This window comes from Lissotriton helveticus, chromosome 6 (genome assembly GCF_964261635.1).
Source record: "Lissotriton helveticus chromosome 6, aLisHel1.1, whole genome shotgun sequence".
In the NCBI taxonomy this organism is placed as follows: Eukaryota; Metazoa; Chordata; class Amphibia; order Caudata; family Salamandridae; genus Lissotriton; species Lissotriton helveticus.
The window spans coordinates 1,956,669,309-1,956,688,435 of record NC_136067.1 but is presented as its reverse complement, the minus strand read 5'-3'; the positions used below and the strand labels follow the sequence as shown (position 1 = coordinate 1,956,688,435).

Sequence of the window (19,127 nt, the reverse complement as noted above, 5' to 3'; positions counted from 1 at the left end):
ACACACCTTCACTCATTCACCCATACAATCATTCATACATACAACACTCATCTTTACAACACTATCATATGCACTCATACACCTATACAGACACTCACAGTCTGCCCCTCATCCATGGAGTTACTCACACACCTAGTCAGTCCTGTAAAGAATCAATGACACTTCCATTTTCTTGTCTAAACAGTTAAACATAGAGCACCTTACATTTTCAAACATATACTAACACATACTTACCTTGTTATACAATCATTGATACAAGTACACATTGATCTGCACAGAGTCACACACCTCCCAGCCAGCCACACACACACTCAGTCTCCCATACAAATACTTGGACAATCAATCAGTAACCCATATAGTTAATCATATAGCTACTGATCAACACATGCAGCAGTTTACAGAACAACAGACATAATGATGCACAAATTAAGACACTTTAGTCACTAACCCATGCACTCAGTGAGACACATTTAATCACTCACTCATACATTCAGTCATGCACCTACTAAATCCTTTGTCCAGATACTTATACTTCCACTCATTCTTCAATATGTAAGACACATTTTAACTTTACAGAAACATACAGTCACTGGATGTTGTCATCAGTGATGTCATCAGTGATGTCATTTGAGATGTCATCAGTGATGTCATCAGTGATGTCACTGACCATGTCATGAATGATGTAATATTTGACATCATCAGCAGTGGATTGCGGGTGCGCGATATATAGTTAGTGCAACTAACTATATATGGAATTTCCATGGTTTTGTGTGAGTAAAATAAGGTTTTTTAAATGCTAATTCCTAACGATATATGGTCTATAACCTATGGTTTTTTCAGTGAATTTTCAAGGTTTTGTAAATGCTAATTCCTAACTATATATGGTCTATAACCTATGGTTTTTTCAGTGAATTTTCAAGGTTTTGTAAATGCTAATTCCTAACTATATATGGTCTATAACCTATGGTTTTTTCAGTGAAGTTCAATGGTTTTTTAATAGCAAATATCATAAGCTGTCGAATGTCAAGTACGTGGTAAGTAAAAACATTTTCGTGTTTATGCACACTGATCTGCTTTGAATGCTGCCCCCCACCCCTCATTTCTATTAGGAGTACTCTCTCTTTGCAGATAGTGAAGGGTAGTTAACGCAGGCCTTTGCCCCCGTTGTAATCCGTCGTGCCTGCTTCTCTCTCCATTTGATTGATTGTTCTCTTTGGTTCATTCTCTATTTACAAACAAGCACAGAGTCGCAATACTCTGTTTAGTCTTTGCAGATAGCGAAAAATCGTGTAAAAAAACAAAAGGAATCGAGCAAAATCAGTAGGCCACTAATGGGATCTCTTTTTGACCTCGCTAAAATAGAAACATTAGGAACAACCTGTTGAAAATAGCAATGTGTATGTACATAAGCGGCGTTCATTTGTGTTCACAGTACCCCTTGTTGATTGTTTGAATCGAGCATTGAATTGTTCGAAGTTGGTTCTCTTAAGGATCTTCTCTGCCTGCAAACGAGGAAGAATAGGAATATTCTCTCTCCCTTTGCAGATAGTGAAGGGTAGGTAACGCAAGCCTTTAACACGTCGTACCTATTTCATTCCTCATTGATTGAATGATTGTCCGAACATTGACTGTTTGGGAATTAGTTCTTTTTGGAGGTATTCCCTGTTTGCAAATAAACGTAGGAAAATCTTTGCAAGTAGTGAAAGGGTACGTAATGCGGACCTTTCTCCCCCGTTGTAATCTGTCATGCCTATCTACTCCCCACTGATTGATGCACCTGTTTCACCCGGACCATTTACTAGAGATAGGTCATCTGGCCCGACAAGAGAGCACCCCTAGTGAAAAGGACATATGCAATAATAACGAAGTGATCACTGTATCCTGTTAACAGAAACTTTAGCATGAAACAACCTGGAAAGAAAAGAATAGGAAAACGAAAATCAGTAGGCCACTGATGAACTTTTTATTAAATAACAAACAAAGAAACGATAACAATACGTAATGATAAAACCTATTATTGTCCTAGAAACAAGAAACGTTAGAAGTAAGCCCGTAATAAGAAACCTGAAAACATCGCCCCTCACTGCCCCAAAACGTGTCTGTCCCACCGCCTGCCACGGCCAAATAACGGCAAACTGGGAAAGATAGAAGTCAGCAGACATCCGCCCCATTCTAGAAACTTCCAAAGGGCAACAGGTTTTCGGCTGCGCCCAGCCGGAAGCAACACATATAAGGCGGGTCCTGCTGCCACGCCTCGGCCAGGAGATCATCACGTAGGGTGTAGCCGGAGGAGAGGCCGAGGCCAGCGGGACCCGGCCAGGGGGATTGACAACACTGGAGAGTTTCAGGGGGGGGAATGTCCGTGTCCTCGACCCTCCCCTCTCTCTCCCAGTCCGGCCGCGGTGGCCCTTGAGAGTTGCAGGTTGTCCCTCCACACTCTCTCCCGGTCCGGCCACCAACGGCCGGGGGCCGCGGCCGACGGGATCCGGCTGCAGCCGATGAGCCAAGGAACCCGTTCATGGGGCCAGAGCAAAGGGCGTCCGGCCGCCATCCACCGGAGGTCCGGCCCAAAGACGGACGGGACATTTCTTCTTTCTTGAATAATTGCTGCAACAACCCTGGGGGGGGGATGTCTTGCACATGCCTCCGACCCCCCCCCCCCCTCTCGTCCTCATCGCCTGGTCCGGCCATAACAAATCTCAAGCGAGACGCCGTGGGGTGCACTGGGAGGGAGAGACGGTGCGAACAGGCCTCTCCCGCCTCCCCAGGTGGAGGCTTCCCAGCTGCACCCTCAGCGCTCCAGGCGCCCGGAAAAGGGTTCTTCCACTGTGGCGATGCTGCAACGTCTCGCCCTGAAACTTTCTATCAAAAAAGAGTTTGGCCCATATGGACAGAAGTGGGGTAAGGGCCCAAGATACTTTGAGAAACAAAAAGGAACCCACACTTCACATTTAACACCATGCAATTTTGGTTGAAAAAGAAGATAAACAAAATTTAATATGTTTATCCTGGCAATTAATTGCCTCGTTTTTATTCAATAAAAATCTTTTGTTGACTATTCATAAAGTCTAGAGAAATTACATTGCCTTTCATGTACTAGCCATAAATGTCGCGATGTTTACTTGGTACAACACAACACAGAAAATTAAATCAAAATTCAATATACAATGTGCGAGAAATTTAAATCAAAATTACATATACAATGTGCAAACATATAAATATTGTGCAAAAAAGTGATACCATATCTCACAACAAGGAGAGAAGAAATAAATTCGAAATATATTTCAATCAAAACATAATGAATGCTTATTCACAAATATTTGACCATCAAACAGACTAACAGTGTGTCTGTTGAAAGCACCACCACCATTCTGTAGAAGTGCTAGTAGGCTACAAGTTCCTAAGCAATTTAACTATGATTCCGGACTAAGGACTTGATCCTGTTTGCCTACGCGTTTCGAGTTTGGGAGGGTTCTTCACAAACTCTCATCAGGGCCAAATGAATTCTTTCCCTCGTTTCTTAGACCTAATAGTAAAAACATAAACCAAATTGTGGACATTTAATATACATTGCTCTACTCAACCTGCCCGGTCCTTCTCATATGTACAACTATAAAAGTGGAACATACCTCAGAGGACTTGAGGTAAGTTCTGCTCTTCCAAAGCAACATTCATGAATTCGTGGAGTCTGTGGGTATTAACTGTATTTCTAAATATAAATTTATTCTTCTGAATTTTCAAAATTTGAAAGAACTAGTAACATGTCCTCATCAGGAATTTCCTCTTCAATCATCTCATCTGGAATCTCCTCATGAAAAGTCTGCAATGATGATTCTTGTAACTCTATGGTCTCCATAAATTCGCCATCAAGAGATTGATCAAAAAAATCATTCAAGTCATCTCCTCCTTGTGAGAATATTTCATTATTGGTGCTGTCAATTTCAATAAATGTAGTGGATAATTCAAAAGAAATTGCCACGGTCTCTTCATTGTGAGCCATTTTATTTTGAAATTGCTTGCTGTAAATTGCAGAAAAAAATAATCACTTTCATTTATCGTTTTTAGTAATACATAATATAAAACTAACTTTATCAAGTATTTAGTATAACAGAAGGACTGTAAATAAATAACAGAAAACATTTTTCAAATTATCTTAAAGTGTACAACATAGTTCCCCTTACAAATTAACAACTCACCTTTTTAAAAGTAGGAGAAGTGTTAGTACTGTGTAAACCAAACACCAGAAATTGAGCACCAAAAATTCCTCACAAATGTACCTCAGACAGTAGTATCACAAAATGGCTGTGGTTTCCTCTCATTTTAGATATATACATAACCAATTAACTTTCATCACACACAAATACAAAACCAAAGTAACATTTTAATTGGTTCTAAATTTCAACACTTTCAAATGTGTTTTCCCCATGCAATTTTCCATAGGACATTTAGATACGTCTACAGCCTGAATGGCTGAACGGAATTACACCAAACTTGGCAAAATGGTACATCAAACCTAAGAGGTCAGGGAGCATCTACTATGCCCCCTTATGGTCATTTGCCCCTTCGCTTTGGCCTCCTCTTGTCTCTCGATCCTACCGAGAGACAAGATGGCGGCCGCTACGGACTGTTTGGAATGTTTACAGACGCCGGAGAACCAATCACCTTCGCAAAGCTCCGTAACGCGAAAAGTACGCGGAGCGCTGTTACAGATATATATCTTTTTTTGAACGTTAATTTCTCAAAATCCACTGGTGCACATATATTGAAACCTAGCAAAGGCACATCGGGCTACCAGTCCCTAATATTTTGCCAAGTTTCGTGCAAATCCATTCAGCCGTTCGATTATTATTATTATTATTTTTTTCTGCCCCGCGGGGCCCTTTTAAAACCTCCACATCAAACCTAGGGGGTCAGCGAGGATCTACTATGCCCCCTTATGGTCATTTGCCCCTTCGCTTTGGCCTCCTCTTGTCTCTCGATCCTACCGAGAGACAAGATGGTGGCCGCTACGGACTGTTTGGAATGTTTACAGACGCCGGAGAACCAATCAGCTTCGCTTCACAAAGCTCCGTACCGCGAAAAGTACGCGAACTGGAACGCTGCCCGGTCCGCTGTTACAGATATATATCTTTTTTTGAACGTTAATTTCTCAAAATCCACTGGAGCACATATATTGAGACCTAGCAAAGGCACATCGGGCTACCAGTCCCTACAATTTTGCCAAGTTTCGTGCAAATCCATTCAGCCGTTCGGGCTAAAAGTGAGGCCAACCGCCCTATGGAAAACTCAATGTTAAAAACACGTCTTGGGACCCCCCTTTTTTCTCGGCCCCCCCTTGACGAAACCCCCCCAAATTTTCAGGGGCTGCTCAGAAACAAAATGTTCCATTTTCCTGAACATTTCAGCCAATTCCGTCCACAAACGCCAAAGTTATTAGACATAGAATTTTCAAAAATCCCATAGAGAAAAAATCCTAACTATATATACCTACTGGCGACCGCCAGTAGGTAATATATATATATATATATATATATATATATATATATATATATATATATATATATATATATTTACATTTTAAATAACAAAAACATTCACTGGATGATGTCATCAGTGATGTCATTTGAGATGTCATCAGTGATGTCATTTGAGATGTCATCAGTGATGTCACTGACCATGTCATGAATGATATAATATGTGACATCATCAGCAGTGCATTGCGGCGGCGCAAGTTATAGTTAGCTCAACTAACTATAACGGCGGAATTTCTATGGTTTTGTATGAGTGGAATGCCCAACTAACTATAATGTCCCTGAAACCTATGTTTTTTTCAGTGAATATATATATATATATATATATATATATATATATATATATATATATATATATATATATAAAACCTGCAGTTTCACGAGTTGTTACTAGATGTCCCTCTCAAGTCAAATGCTAAATCTTCAAAATTCTTGACGAAAGCTGCAGTTTCTTAAGGCCCTGTTGAGTCAATGCAAAAGCATTTATAATCTTTCGTGAAGGTGCAGTCCCACAAGTCGGTACTAGGTGTACCTCACATCTCAAATGTAAATGTAGTGATATTTTTTAGTAATGGTGCAGTTTCACAAGTTGTTACCATGTGTCCCTCACAAGTCAAGTGCAAAAACACTGAAATTCTTACACGAAGCTGCAGTTCCACTAGTCATTACTAGGTGTCCCTCACAAGTCAAATGCAAAAGCATTGAAGTTTTTAATTAAGTTGCAGTTCCACAAGTAGTTACTAGGTGTCCCTTACAAGCCAAATGCAAAGCCACTGAAATTCTTATATCAAGCTGCAGTTCAAATAGTCGTCACTTGGTGTCTGTCAAAAATCAAATCAATGAAATTCTTTCACGAATCTGCAGTTCCACAAGTTTTTACTAGGTGTCCCACACTAGTCAAATGCTAAAGCATTGGCATTCTTACATAAGGCTGCACTTCCACTTGTTGATAATAGAGGTCATGCTTTGAATTACCTGCTCCAAGCTCAGAAGATGTGGCTTTCATAAAGAAATATGCATACACACTTATGTTATTTTACTCATTTGTGCTTGTTTACACGAGGATTAATTCTTTGCCAAAGCTGGTTGTAAATAGCAAGTCAAAATTACATATTTCAACACATACTTGTAAACGTTTGTGATCACATCCTACTATATACAGGAACTTTTATTCACTTATTCACTCGTAAGTTCAACTAACATTTGAAATCTTACTTTGGCTGTTTATGTTTCAGTGAGTGTAAGCTTTGTTTTTGACTTGAGACGAAGGTTTCCTGCATACTGACTGTGTCAGTGCAACTTTCCAATAGGGGTCAATTAGTTCCACAAGCAGGTGCTTGAGGGCTCTCTCAAGCATTTGAAATGCCAATCACTCATCTGTGGGGGTGTAGTTGCAGTCTAAAAATCTGCATACACACTTGAGCTTTTCTATTGACTCGTGCTCATTTTCTGTAGGATAATTAAATATACTAAATAGTTTATAGTGAGGAATGAACACTGTAATTTACAATAAATATCTGGAGCGTTATGAAAATAGTTGATGTACCCTACTATATATAGGGATTATCAGTCATTGGAAAGTGCAAGTGTCAAACAATTTCTATTTTTCGTAAACTATATTTTAGATGTATGTCTACATGTGCAAGGGTAAAATGCAGTCACTCAAAGTGAAGGCATCCAAATGCCTTTAGTGGGCTGGTCTGTTGACCTATACCATCTGCTGGGGTAGGAGGGAGTATAATTTGAGTAAAGGATCAACAGACCAATGGTGAAACAGTGTTGACTGGGAGCTGCTTTATATTTGTATGGCATATTTTGGAAAACTTGAGGCTGGCAAGATAGCTGAAGCTGTCTTTAGGCCAGGCCAAAAACAGAATAGATTCCAAAATACCTCATCAAAACAGAAGCCACTAGTCCACAGCAGGGCCTAATTTCCACTACCCCATACTCTCTTTCTCACACACATGCATACAGTCATACACACAAACGTTCGCACTTGTGCACACAGACACACATGCATGCACCAGGTAATACATATGTATCAACAGTGCAATTATCTTCTCTCTCAAACACACACACAAACAGGCATATGAACTGTGAATATACTGATACTTGTTAAGTGTGTTGTTGGAGGGGTTAGGTGCCTGTATATATATATATATATATATATATATATATTGACACACACATTCAAAAATAGAAACTAACATTTTCTTAAAAAAGGAGAAACCAATACCAATTACAACAACTTATTAGGTAATTCCAACATCTACATACACATCCACTCATTCACCAACAGTTCTATATAGTCACTCACTCATGCATGTACTTACTCATACACCTATACATCCTGTTACACACTAATACTCATCCATATAGTTACTCACACACACATTCACACATGCAAATAAACTATCAAAAAACCATTTACTTTTAGGGTCCAATCTTGCTTTAGATAGTAGCTCCAAGACAACATACAAAGTACGGCAACGTTTTAGGCAAGATGTGACATGCTTAAGAGTAAACAAAAATGTGAATGCAGTACTAAGGTGGCCAGGAAGGGAACTGGATTATAGCTTGGTGTGAACAAGCTTCAGTGGCTCTGCATTCTTGCCAGAATCTTGGAGGAATGGCGAAAGATATGGGTACAGCTTCTCAGTAAATACCCCATTGAAGGTGTAGATGGGAGACATGTCATCGGCATTGTAAAAGGACACTTGCCCCCCTTCGTAATCCAGGTACACCCCTATCTTTGATGGCTTGGAAGTCAGGTTCAGGGTCTTTGAGGGAGACTCCAATGCCTTGAAAGCATTACCATTCCTCAGCCATATTGCCCAATAGCCGTTCTTGGGATTCAGCTTGATCTTACCCTTCCTGTTACTAGACTCACTGGCCATTCCAACATCCCAAGCAGTTTTATTTCCCACTTCCACCTCCCAGTAGTGCTTCCCAGAGTCAAATCCCTCAGCACCAAGCACAAGAATACACTGGCTGAATCTCTTTGGATTATTTGGAAGTTGCTGCTTGGTATCCGTGTACTTCACACTTGTCAAGCCTTCAGACAGCACCAGATTGGGATGTGCAGTGTGGGGGTCAAGAGTCAAAGGAGAGAGACCTGGCTGAACAAAAGACTTAAGCTCCTTCCATATGATGTACTGAAGCGGACCCTTGAAGCGACCCTGGCTGAGCTCCTTGTAGCTTGTTTACCCAAGTTATCTACATTTTGTAGGTAAGTTCCTGGGGATGTCTTTGCAATACCTGCAACTAGGGTAAAGGTAGTCGTAACCTTGATATGGCTGCTGCTTTTGTCTGGTGTTCAGGGAAAAATAGTAACTGACCAATTTATTAATCTTAATGTGTATGTTGCAGGGCAAGATGGTAAGTTTTTGAAGGCATCTCCTTCATCAAATACTGTACCAGCGTGATAACACTTGGATTTTATAGTTTCAAATTCGTTACATTTTAGCAATTGCCTTGTTTAAAAGGATACCATTTCAATGTTCTGCTTTGCTTGTGTATTTCTGAGTGCCAGTTTCAAAATGGATCATTGATTCTGTTGTATATTTTGCTGTTTAAGTCCTATTGGTTCATCGTTGGTCAGAAATTGTACTGTTTTCTTAAATAAACTTTGAAATTAAAAAAAAAAAACCATTTACTTGATTATACTGCTATATACACACCACTACACATACTTCTACAGAAACGGAAACATGTTTACTCTCTTAAACAATCAATTATAAAAACACATACTCACTAACCCACCCATACACATAATCATCCACCCATACAGTCTTGCACACATGCTGTCTTCAAAATACATACAAATAGTGAGTCACTCATTCATGCATCTGTGCTCTAAGTAATATCCCCCACCGAACCATACAGACACTGATACTGATACTCAAAAAACAACTAATAACCCATATACACACTCATGTAGCTACTCACCAACCCATGCAGCCACTTATACACAAAGTGAGACACAGATACAGATATTTAAATATTTAAACATTACTCGCTAATATATGTATTCACTAAGATACATTTAATAAGTCAGTTAACCAATCAATTTTACACAAAAAAACATCCATTTAGACATTTATTTACCCATTTATTCTTCCATCAACCTTTAGATATACATATATTTTATTTTTCAGAAAGATACACATTCACTGGATGATGTCATCAGTGATGTCATTTGAGATGTCATCAGTGATGTCATGAGTGATGTCACTGACCATGTCATGAGTGATGTAATATGTGACGTCATCAGCAGTGCATTGCACGCGCAAGTTATAGTGAGTCCAACTAACTATAACGTGGGAATTTCAATGGTTTTATGCGAGTAAAATTTCCACCTAACTATAACTGGTGTGAAACCTATGGTTTTTTCAGTGAATTTAATAGGTTTTTTAAATGCTAATTCCTAACTATAACTGGTGTGAAACCTATGGTTTTTTCAGTGAATATATATATATATATATATATATATATATATATATATATATATATATATATACATATATATGACGCTCCAAATTTCTCCCATTTTGAAGAAAATAGACAGCACTCGAGGAGTCTTTCTCAACACGCAAGTTTTTATTCTTAGCGAGGGTTACACAGACGCGTTTCGGTCTTCTACCTTCGTCAGTGTGAATTACATATGTACAACAACCAGTGTGTTAATAAAGCATTATTTTGGCACAGAAAGAGATAGAGGACTAACCCCTCTGCACTCACTGCGGGCGCCATCTTTAAATGGTTTTATATGCATTTAGCCAAAGTAAATACAAGGTCTAAAATAAAGCCCGCCGATGGGCTAATACACAGAGACAGGGGATATATCGTGTTTTCCATGTTGTATGAAACATCAACAAAATATGAAGCCGTGGATCGGCTATTGTCCTCTACCATTTGTTATCAACATAACAGTGCTTATATATGCAAGTGTACAAATACAATTCATATTCGTTACCGAGAGTCCATGTTAAGAAGCAATTCATCAATTTTCATAATATTTCGGTCATTTACATTATATTTTATAATTCATCTTAATATCTTCAGTCATCACATAGTATGAGAGAAATGGTGGAGAAAACGATGAAAAAAATGATGAAAAAAAAATATATTTATACTTGATTGCATGTACAGAGATTATAGAGATAAATGAACTAACAGAGGAAATTTTTTTCATCTGCTTACTGTACTGTACAATTAGTGCTCTGATCCCAAAGCACCCCAGACAGGGCATCTGTCAACGCTCATCTCTCTAGATTCTATTATTTACAGTGTATATACAGTATATCAAAAGAAGGGTCAAATTTCGTTCACAGTTAACACAGTAAGTATCTAAAGAACCTAACTCAATTTCTATATGTTTCCATAAGCAGATGCAATTTGCAAGGTATCACGTTTTTTTATGTATATACATATATAATGTGATTGATTAAGTATTTACAGATTTCATTTTCCGAGGTGGAAAGCCATTTCCTCCCCACTGTTGAGACCCTTTGGATACTTCGTAGAGAGATCTATGATGTATCTTGACTCTAATCTACGAAGTCGTCTCAGACGGTCTCCCCCTCTTATATTTGGAGGTACTGTGTCAAGGTCAAAATATTGTAGATGGTTACTGTCTCGGCCATGCACTTCTGCAAAGTGGCGAGCCACAGGGTAACTAGGGTCTGCTTTGTCTATAGCCCTGAGGTGTTCCAATACCCTCAGTTTCAGTTCCTTGATTGTGCTGCCGATGTAGCGGAGGCCACAAGGACAGTGCAAGCAGTAAACTGCGTATTGCGTACTACAGGTGATGAATTTCTTTATGAATACCTTCTTCCCTGTTTCAGATATTACGTACGCTGAAACCCTCTTGCTACCAACACACGCTTTGCAGAGTCCACAGGGGTAAAACCCCTTTTGGTCCCTTAAGGTGTTTGTTTTGGGCAGGGGCTTATCTAAGTGACTAGTGACAAGCATGTCGCCCACTGATCTTGCCTTGCTGAATGTTAACAGTGGGTAAGATGGTAAATCCTCTTTCAATACATGATCTGTTTGTAGAATGTGCCAGTTCTTTCTAAGCATCATTCTAAATTCGTTGGCACCTGCTGAATATGGAGTGATGAACCTGAATTTGCCTTTGTTGGTAGTTGTATCCTTATCACGGCCAGTCATGATTGGCTTGGCAGTGAGTAAGGTCCCTCTTGAGATCTTTCTGACTTTCTTCAGCGTCTTTTGCAACAGACTTTCGCCATACCCCCTAATCTTAAAACGGGATAGGCAATCCGAGGCAGCCGCCTCGAAGTCTGAGTCCTTGGAACAATTCCTTCGGAGTCTTAATAGCTCTCCATAAGGAATGCTGTTAATGAGTTGTGGGGGGTGGCAGCTGCTGGCAAAGAGTGTAGAATTGCCAGCAGTCTCCTTCCTATACAGGGTCGTGTGTAGATATTCTCCCTCAAAGAACACTCTCAGGTCCAAATACTCCGCTGCCACCGGACTAATGGAACCCGAGAAGTGCAAGTTGAGGTTGTTTCTATTCAATACTTGAATGTACTCTTCCGCTGTATGCAGACTTCCCTTCCATACGATTAATAAATCATCGATGTAACGATGCCAACACACGATACTCCCCATCTCCTGTCCAACCTTACAGCTCTTGGGCACCTGCTCCTCCCACCAGCCCACGAACAAGTTCGCGTAGCTGGGGGCAAAACAGGTGCCCATCGCCGTCCCTGACTTCTGTAAGTACAATTGATCTTCGAATAGAAATATATTGTGCGTTAGACAGAACTCAAGAAAGTCCAGGATCATAAGATTATGTCTAGCAAATCTCCTTTGACGTTGATCAAGTGCATGTTGGATTGCTTTCAAACCATGATGATGTTGGATACAAGTATATAAACTAGTTATATCAAGCACCAAAAGCAAATATCCTGGATTCCATTTTAGATCTTGTATTTTCATTAGGAAGTCTTTGGTGTCCCTAATGTACGATTTTAAAGTTAATACTAGAGGAAACAGGATATTATCCACAAATCGGGACATGTTCTCGGTTAAGCTGCCAATAGAGGAAATAATTGGACGACCAGGTGGACTGTCTCTATTTTTATGCAGCTTGGGGAGGTGGTAAAAAGTTGGAATCATGGGACAGTTGTTAGGTAAGAATAGGTGTTCTTCTTTTCCTAGCATCTGAAGATCATACCATTTTTTGATCAAAATATCATATTCTTTGATGCTTTGTTGGTAGACATCATTGGTACATTTGATATAAAACTTCTCATCCGAGAGTTGCTTCAGTGCTTCATTCTTATAATAGTCCCTGGTCATTAAAACCACGTTCCCACCTTTATCTGAAGGTTTTACAACAATGTTCTTATCTTTCATCAGGTTCTTTAAAGCAATGTTTTGCTGATCCGTGATGTTATATTTAAGCTTAGGACTTTGAGAATGTTCTTTACGATATCTCATGAGATCATTGTTCATTGCTTTGCTGAACACATCCACAGCGTCCCAAGGAGATTGTGGAACAAAGACTGACGGGGTTTGAAACCGCTTTCTTCTCTTTCTTGATCAATCCCTTGCAGTTCTGCTCGTTGAGCAGTATCCAGTTGGTCTATATCCAAGGAATGATCCTTTTAGGTCTTCGAGAGTTTCTACTGCCGTTAGATCTTTACTGCTTAAAGCATCTGTTGCCGTTATCCTTGTTCCCTTTTTATTCTGATCTTGTGTATGGGGACGTAGTTTAAAATACTTGTGGAGTTTTAATTTCCTTGTAAAGCGAAACAAGTCAATTCTTGTTTGTGTATACTCCATCTCGCTATTAGGGCAAAATATATATATATATATATATATAAAATTTCTATGGCAAAATGAAACCCCTCATTTTGTTCCTTTTCAAATTAAATGTATTAAGTGTTACCACTTTATTCCAATCAAGATGACTTCAGGTGTGCCATACTGTTGTCATAAGTAAGACTGTTAGCGCTCTAGTTGTTCTTTAGAACACTCTGGGACATTCTGTCATTGGGCTATAGTTGGGCTACATCTGGCTGATATTTGGGCTACATTTGTTTTTTTTTGTCTCTGGTGGCCATCTTTGGGCTACATTGGGCTACATTGGGCTACATTGGGCTACATTTGGGCTCTAACATATATATAGCCTAATGTAGCCCAATATATATTTTTTCAAAGTTAATTTTCGTAAAAACCACTGGAGCATATATCTTGAGACATAGCAAAGGCACATCGGGGTACCAGTCCCTACAATTTTGCCAAGTTTGGTAGAAATCCATTCAGCCGTTCAAGCTAAAAGTGAGTCCAACCGCCCTATGGAAATTAACATGGGGAAAACACGTTTTGGGACCCCCCTTTTATCTCGGCCCCCGCTTGACGGATCCCCCCAAATCTTTCAGGGAAGGAGCGGAGCGCAGCGAGGCAAAGTTAAGCAAAATTACAGGCAGATCCCTCATTCGGCGCCAAAGTTATTCCCAATAGAATGTTGCGGATTTCCTATGGAAAACAATCCTAACTATAACTACCTACTGGCGACCGCCAGTAGGTAATATATATATATATATATATATATATATATATCTTCTTTTCTCCTTTGGCCCGGGTTCAGGTTCTATTGGGCGCTCTTAGACGGTGCAAACGAGCCACGGCAGAGCCCCGCCGTAAAAATGCATTCCTGTTTTTCTCCGTAGAGAAGTTTGCTCGTGCACTCCGGAATCGATTTTCCAACACAGTAATTACTCCCAAATCAGTGGTTTAGGTTTCTTTATTCATCACAGCTCAGCCAGCAGCAACTCTACGCGTTTCAGTCTTAACCAAGACCTTGCTCACGAGACTGACATGGAACCACAATTTTTTCATGATACTTTTAAAAAAACATTAACAACTACTTGTGACATCACATCCTGTTTATCCTCCCTGTGCATTGTGGTACTTATAGTTCTTCCTGGAAGGGACGCATTTGGCCACAATTTATAACATACTCTGATTTCATACTTGGATAGAGGTTCAGCGGTAACATGCAAATGACTATGTTATATCGCGATCTTCATTAAATAAACCATTATAGATGCATTATAATCATCCCTCTTTTGGTAATTTGACACTCACACTCTATTGGTTTCAAATCTAGCTCACCGCTATTGAACACAACCTCGCACCCTCCAGTGGGTGTTTGCACAGATTCGAATAAACTGCAGTGGGGAGTTTTTATCTCATTCTATTGTTACCCTCTAGTGGGTATATGATCAAGCCACTCCCCCTTCATTGTTCAAAAGCTAGCCGCGTTCCCTTGCTGTTTCCAACCCTTATGCTTTCTCATTCAGTGCGCACCGTGATTCACAAATTAAATTAAAACAAGTGAAATTAAAAGGTGATACAGTTATATAAGAAAAAGTCCAGTGTTTGCCCTCAACATCTTATCACAATTGTCATTTAATTTAGAGATGGTAATGTAACTCCTCATCCTGATTCAGCCCATACGGGGTTAAGGTACGAAAGTTAATGATATGCTTTGCTTCCTTCTGCCTGAGGATTAATTCACGGTCCCCCCCTCTGGGGTGCATTCCAACCGATTCCACAGCATAAAATTTTAGTTCTTTCCAATTACTCGAGTGTTCTTTCTCCATATGTTTGGCTATTGCGTTGGCTCTGTCTGTGTTGATAGTGGCTCTGACATGCTCCAAGATGCGTTTCTTCAACTCGCATTTTGTGCTGCCCACATACTTAAGCGAGCAGGGACATTCTATGATGTAAATCACGAATTGGCTTTTACAGTTGATTAGTTGTTGAATTTTCCACATGCGGTTATTTGCCATTTGTATTTCTTTGGTGTTTTGGGCAATAGCACATACCTTGCAATTTGAACACTTGAAAAATCCTTTTGGTTTCAGCCAATCATCTCGTTTCTTTGGTGGTTGAAAATGACTGTGCACCAATTTGTCCCTTAAGTTTGTTGCTCGTCGATAGGTTATGTTGGGATGATCCCCCACTATTTTCGCCGTCGTTTCATCCATATGTAGAATATGCCAGTTTTTGCGCATAATCCTCATTAGCTGGTGATTGGCTGTGGAGTAGGTAGTTATCATGCGGATTTTATTTTCCTCAGTCTCAGGAATTTTTTGTTTCAACAAATCATGTCTCTGCATTGTTTCTGTTCTTTTCATTGATTTTTCAATATTTCCCATCTTGTATTTTCGTTTTTTAAAACGCTCTACTGCATTTTGTTGATGTTTGTCACATTCTTCTTTTTTGGAACAAATTCTTTTGATCCTCAGGAACTCGCCAAAAGGAATGTTATTAATCAAGCTATTTTGGTGAAAGCTTTCAGCATGTAGCACAGCATTGGTTGCGGTACACTTGCGGTGTAGGGTGGTTTGTACTTCATTATCCTGGATATATATCTCCGTATCCAGGAAGATGACCCGTTCCTCACTGATCTCAAAAGTGAATTTCAAATTATAGTTCGAATTATTCAATATTTCAAAGTATTCAGAAAACTCATCTTTGGTACCATCCCAAATCAAAAATAAATCGTCTATGTACCTCAGCCATGCAATGGTTTTGTTTACAAACCGGTCATTTTCATGCCTCCACGCCCATGTCATTTCCCAAAGTCCCATTGTCAGACATGCGTACGAAGGGCTAAAGGAAAAGCCCATCGCCGTCCCTTTCGTTTGTCTAAACAGGTCATCTCCAAACAAAAATATGTTCTGTACTAAACAAAGTTGGATCATTTCTATTAGCATTTTGTTATGTTCAAAGTACTGTATGCTTCTTTCTGCCAGAAAATGTTCACAAGCACTGATGCCAATGTCATTGCTAATGTTTGAATATAAGGACACCACATCCATAGTGATAAGTTTGTAATTGGGTTGCCATGGTGTCTCCTGTAGGCGCCTCAGCAAATCGCCTGTGTCTTGTATGTATGATGTGAGTCCCTTCACATATGGTAACAAATATACATCTAGGTAATTGGCCATAGGCTCCAGTAGCGCTCCCTTTGCCGATATTATGGGCCTCCCTGGTGGTTTAGTGGGGTGCTTGTGGATCTTGGGAAGGAAGTATATCGTGGCCATTTTAGGATGTTCTACCTTTAAATACTTCACTTCATCCTCATTTAGTAGATTTTGATGCAGCCAGTGATCCAATTTTGTGTCCAGATCCTCTTTCCATTTCTGCGTGGGATTTGTTTTCATTTTCTTATAATATTCCCTGTTTCTCAGTTGGGAATATGCTTCACGCATATAGGCCTCTTTGTCCAAAATTATGACATTACCGCCTTTATCTGCCATTTTTATCTCAATGGAAAGATCCTTTTGAAGATTCTGTAATGCCTTGCGTTCCTCTGGGTTGAGATTGTCTTTTATTTTGGGATAATTCAGTTTGTACAGTTCTTTGATCACACAGTCGTGGAACAAATCGATTTTATTTCCTGGGGTAAGCTGCGGATAGAATCTGGATTTCGGTTTTTTCTTGCTACTCCCAGCACCGATTTGGGCCATATATGCTCCTATGCTGTTTCTTTCTTGTTCCGGATCCTGGTCAAGTTCCATGAGTGTAATGAAACTTTCGTGTCCCTGGCACTTAAGTCTGTAGTCGGCAACTCCGTGTTGATTGTATGTTTCGCCATTTTGGGATTCTCTGCACACAATTTTGCCAGCTTTATTTTGCGAACAAATTTATACAGATCCACTCTGGTTTCTGCTAGGTCAAATCCATTTGTGGGGCAGAAATTAAGGCCCCTTTGTAAAAGTTTTTGTTCTGGTGTCGTCAAGATTTTAGTAGATAGATTGATGACTTGTAATTCGTGTGTCATGTCGTTACTCGATGTCTCTAGTTCGACATCCATTTGCTCATTTATTGTTTTTAATTCCATTTCTGCCTCATACTTCTCGTCATTGTTCCCACACGATTTGAAGTGAATCCTTGGTTTTGCGCCCCGCCTGCCTCTTCTTGTTGGTTTTTGCGGTTTGCTCCGCGACCTCTGCCTCTTCCCCGATTTGTGGTTGGCGGGCCCCTGGTCTTTTCCCAATTTTTCTGTTGTAGGGCCAACTTCATTTCGTCTAAAAAAGTGATTTTTGGTCCAAGTGCTCCCTGTTCTACTTCACTTCCACTTGTACTGGCATCTGTTGAGGCTAATGACGACATGCTACCACTATTAGTTGTTGGATCCTGTTGTTTAAATCTATCATATTTTCGGGCATATGTAAATATGCGACCCTCAGAATAATCCTCCTTGTCTCGCTGGAATTTTGTTTGTTTTCGTTTTCGCACAGTTTCCTCATGTTTCTCTATGTAATGATCTAATTCTTCTTTGAATTTCATTATTTCGGGATTCAAATCCATTGCTCCCAATTCCTTTTCCAAATCTTTCAGTTGTCTTGTTATTTTTTCCAGTGCGATCTCTATATGTTTTACTAAAATTTCCATTAGACCCAGTGAGGATTTTAGAATGAATTCACCCCATTCAGTGAGTAGATCATTACTGGTGTCTTGGTGATTAGGCAGCAGATTAATGCGTAAACCGCGTGGGACGCGTTTTACCTCCAAATATTTCTTGATGGATGCCACTTCCCACCATTTGTTTATTTCCTTTTTTGAGAGCTTTTCCCATGTGCGCAATTTGTTTTTAACATCACTTTTGCGTTTATCGTTGCCCCCATTTTCAGTGCTAGATGTCACTTCCTCATCGAAGCATGTGTTGATAAGGGCAGTTCTACTGGCTTCTCTTTTATCCATTTTGCGCTGGCTGTTTCTTTAGATATCTCGCTGTATATATTAATTAAGTATTTCCATTTCTTTCCTCTCGTCTGTGTTTCAATGTTGATGATTCCGCTTAAAGCGATAATGTTTTGCCACAAAGACTTTTTGAAGGAACAGTCCTCGAGTATATACACTCGTAAACACACTCGGCAAACAATACACGCTAGACAGATCAACCGGCAACGCTCTCCGCAGAGATACAATGTTATTAAGCAGAGACTGGCAATCAGCTCACCGTTACGAGTTCCGCGGGTTCAGCGTTCCTATCCGGAGCCGCGTCCTTCGTGTCCCTCTGCCCGGTCAGCTTCCGCTCACAGTCCCAGCTTCAGATTCTTGCCGGCGTTCGCCCAACCTGATTAAAACTTCTTTTCTCCTTTGGCCCGGGTTCAGGTTCTATTGGGCGCTCTTAGACGGTGCAAACGAGCCACGGCAGAGCCCCGCCGTAAAAATGCATTCCTGTTTTTCTCCGTAGAGAAGTTTGCTCGTGCACTCCGGAATCGATTTTCCAACACAGTAATTACTCCCAAATCAGTGGTTTAGGTTTCTTTATTCATCACAGCTCAGCCAGCAGCAACTCTACGCGTTTCAGTCTTAACCAAGACCTTGCTCACAAGACTGACATGGAACCACAATTTTTTCATGATACTTTTAAAAAAACATTAACAACTACTTGTGACATCACATCCTGTTTATCCTCCCTGTGCATTGTGGTACTTATAGTTCTTCCTGGAAGGGACGCATTTGGCCACAATTTATAACATACTCTGATTTCATACTTGGATAGAGGTTCAGCGGTAACATGCAAATGACTATGTTATATCGCGA

The 19,127-nt window shown here is 40.0% G+C and overlaps 1 pseudogene; it reads right to left on the bottom strand.

Moving 5' to 3' along the window:
* Positions 1-8,086: 8,086 nt before the first annotated feature.
* LOC144762945 (zinc-binding protein A33 pseudogene) lies at positions 8,087-13,010 on the bottom strand (annotated as a pseudogene).
* Positions 13,011-19,127: the final 6,117 nt, after the last annotated feature.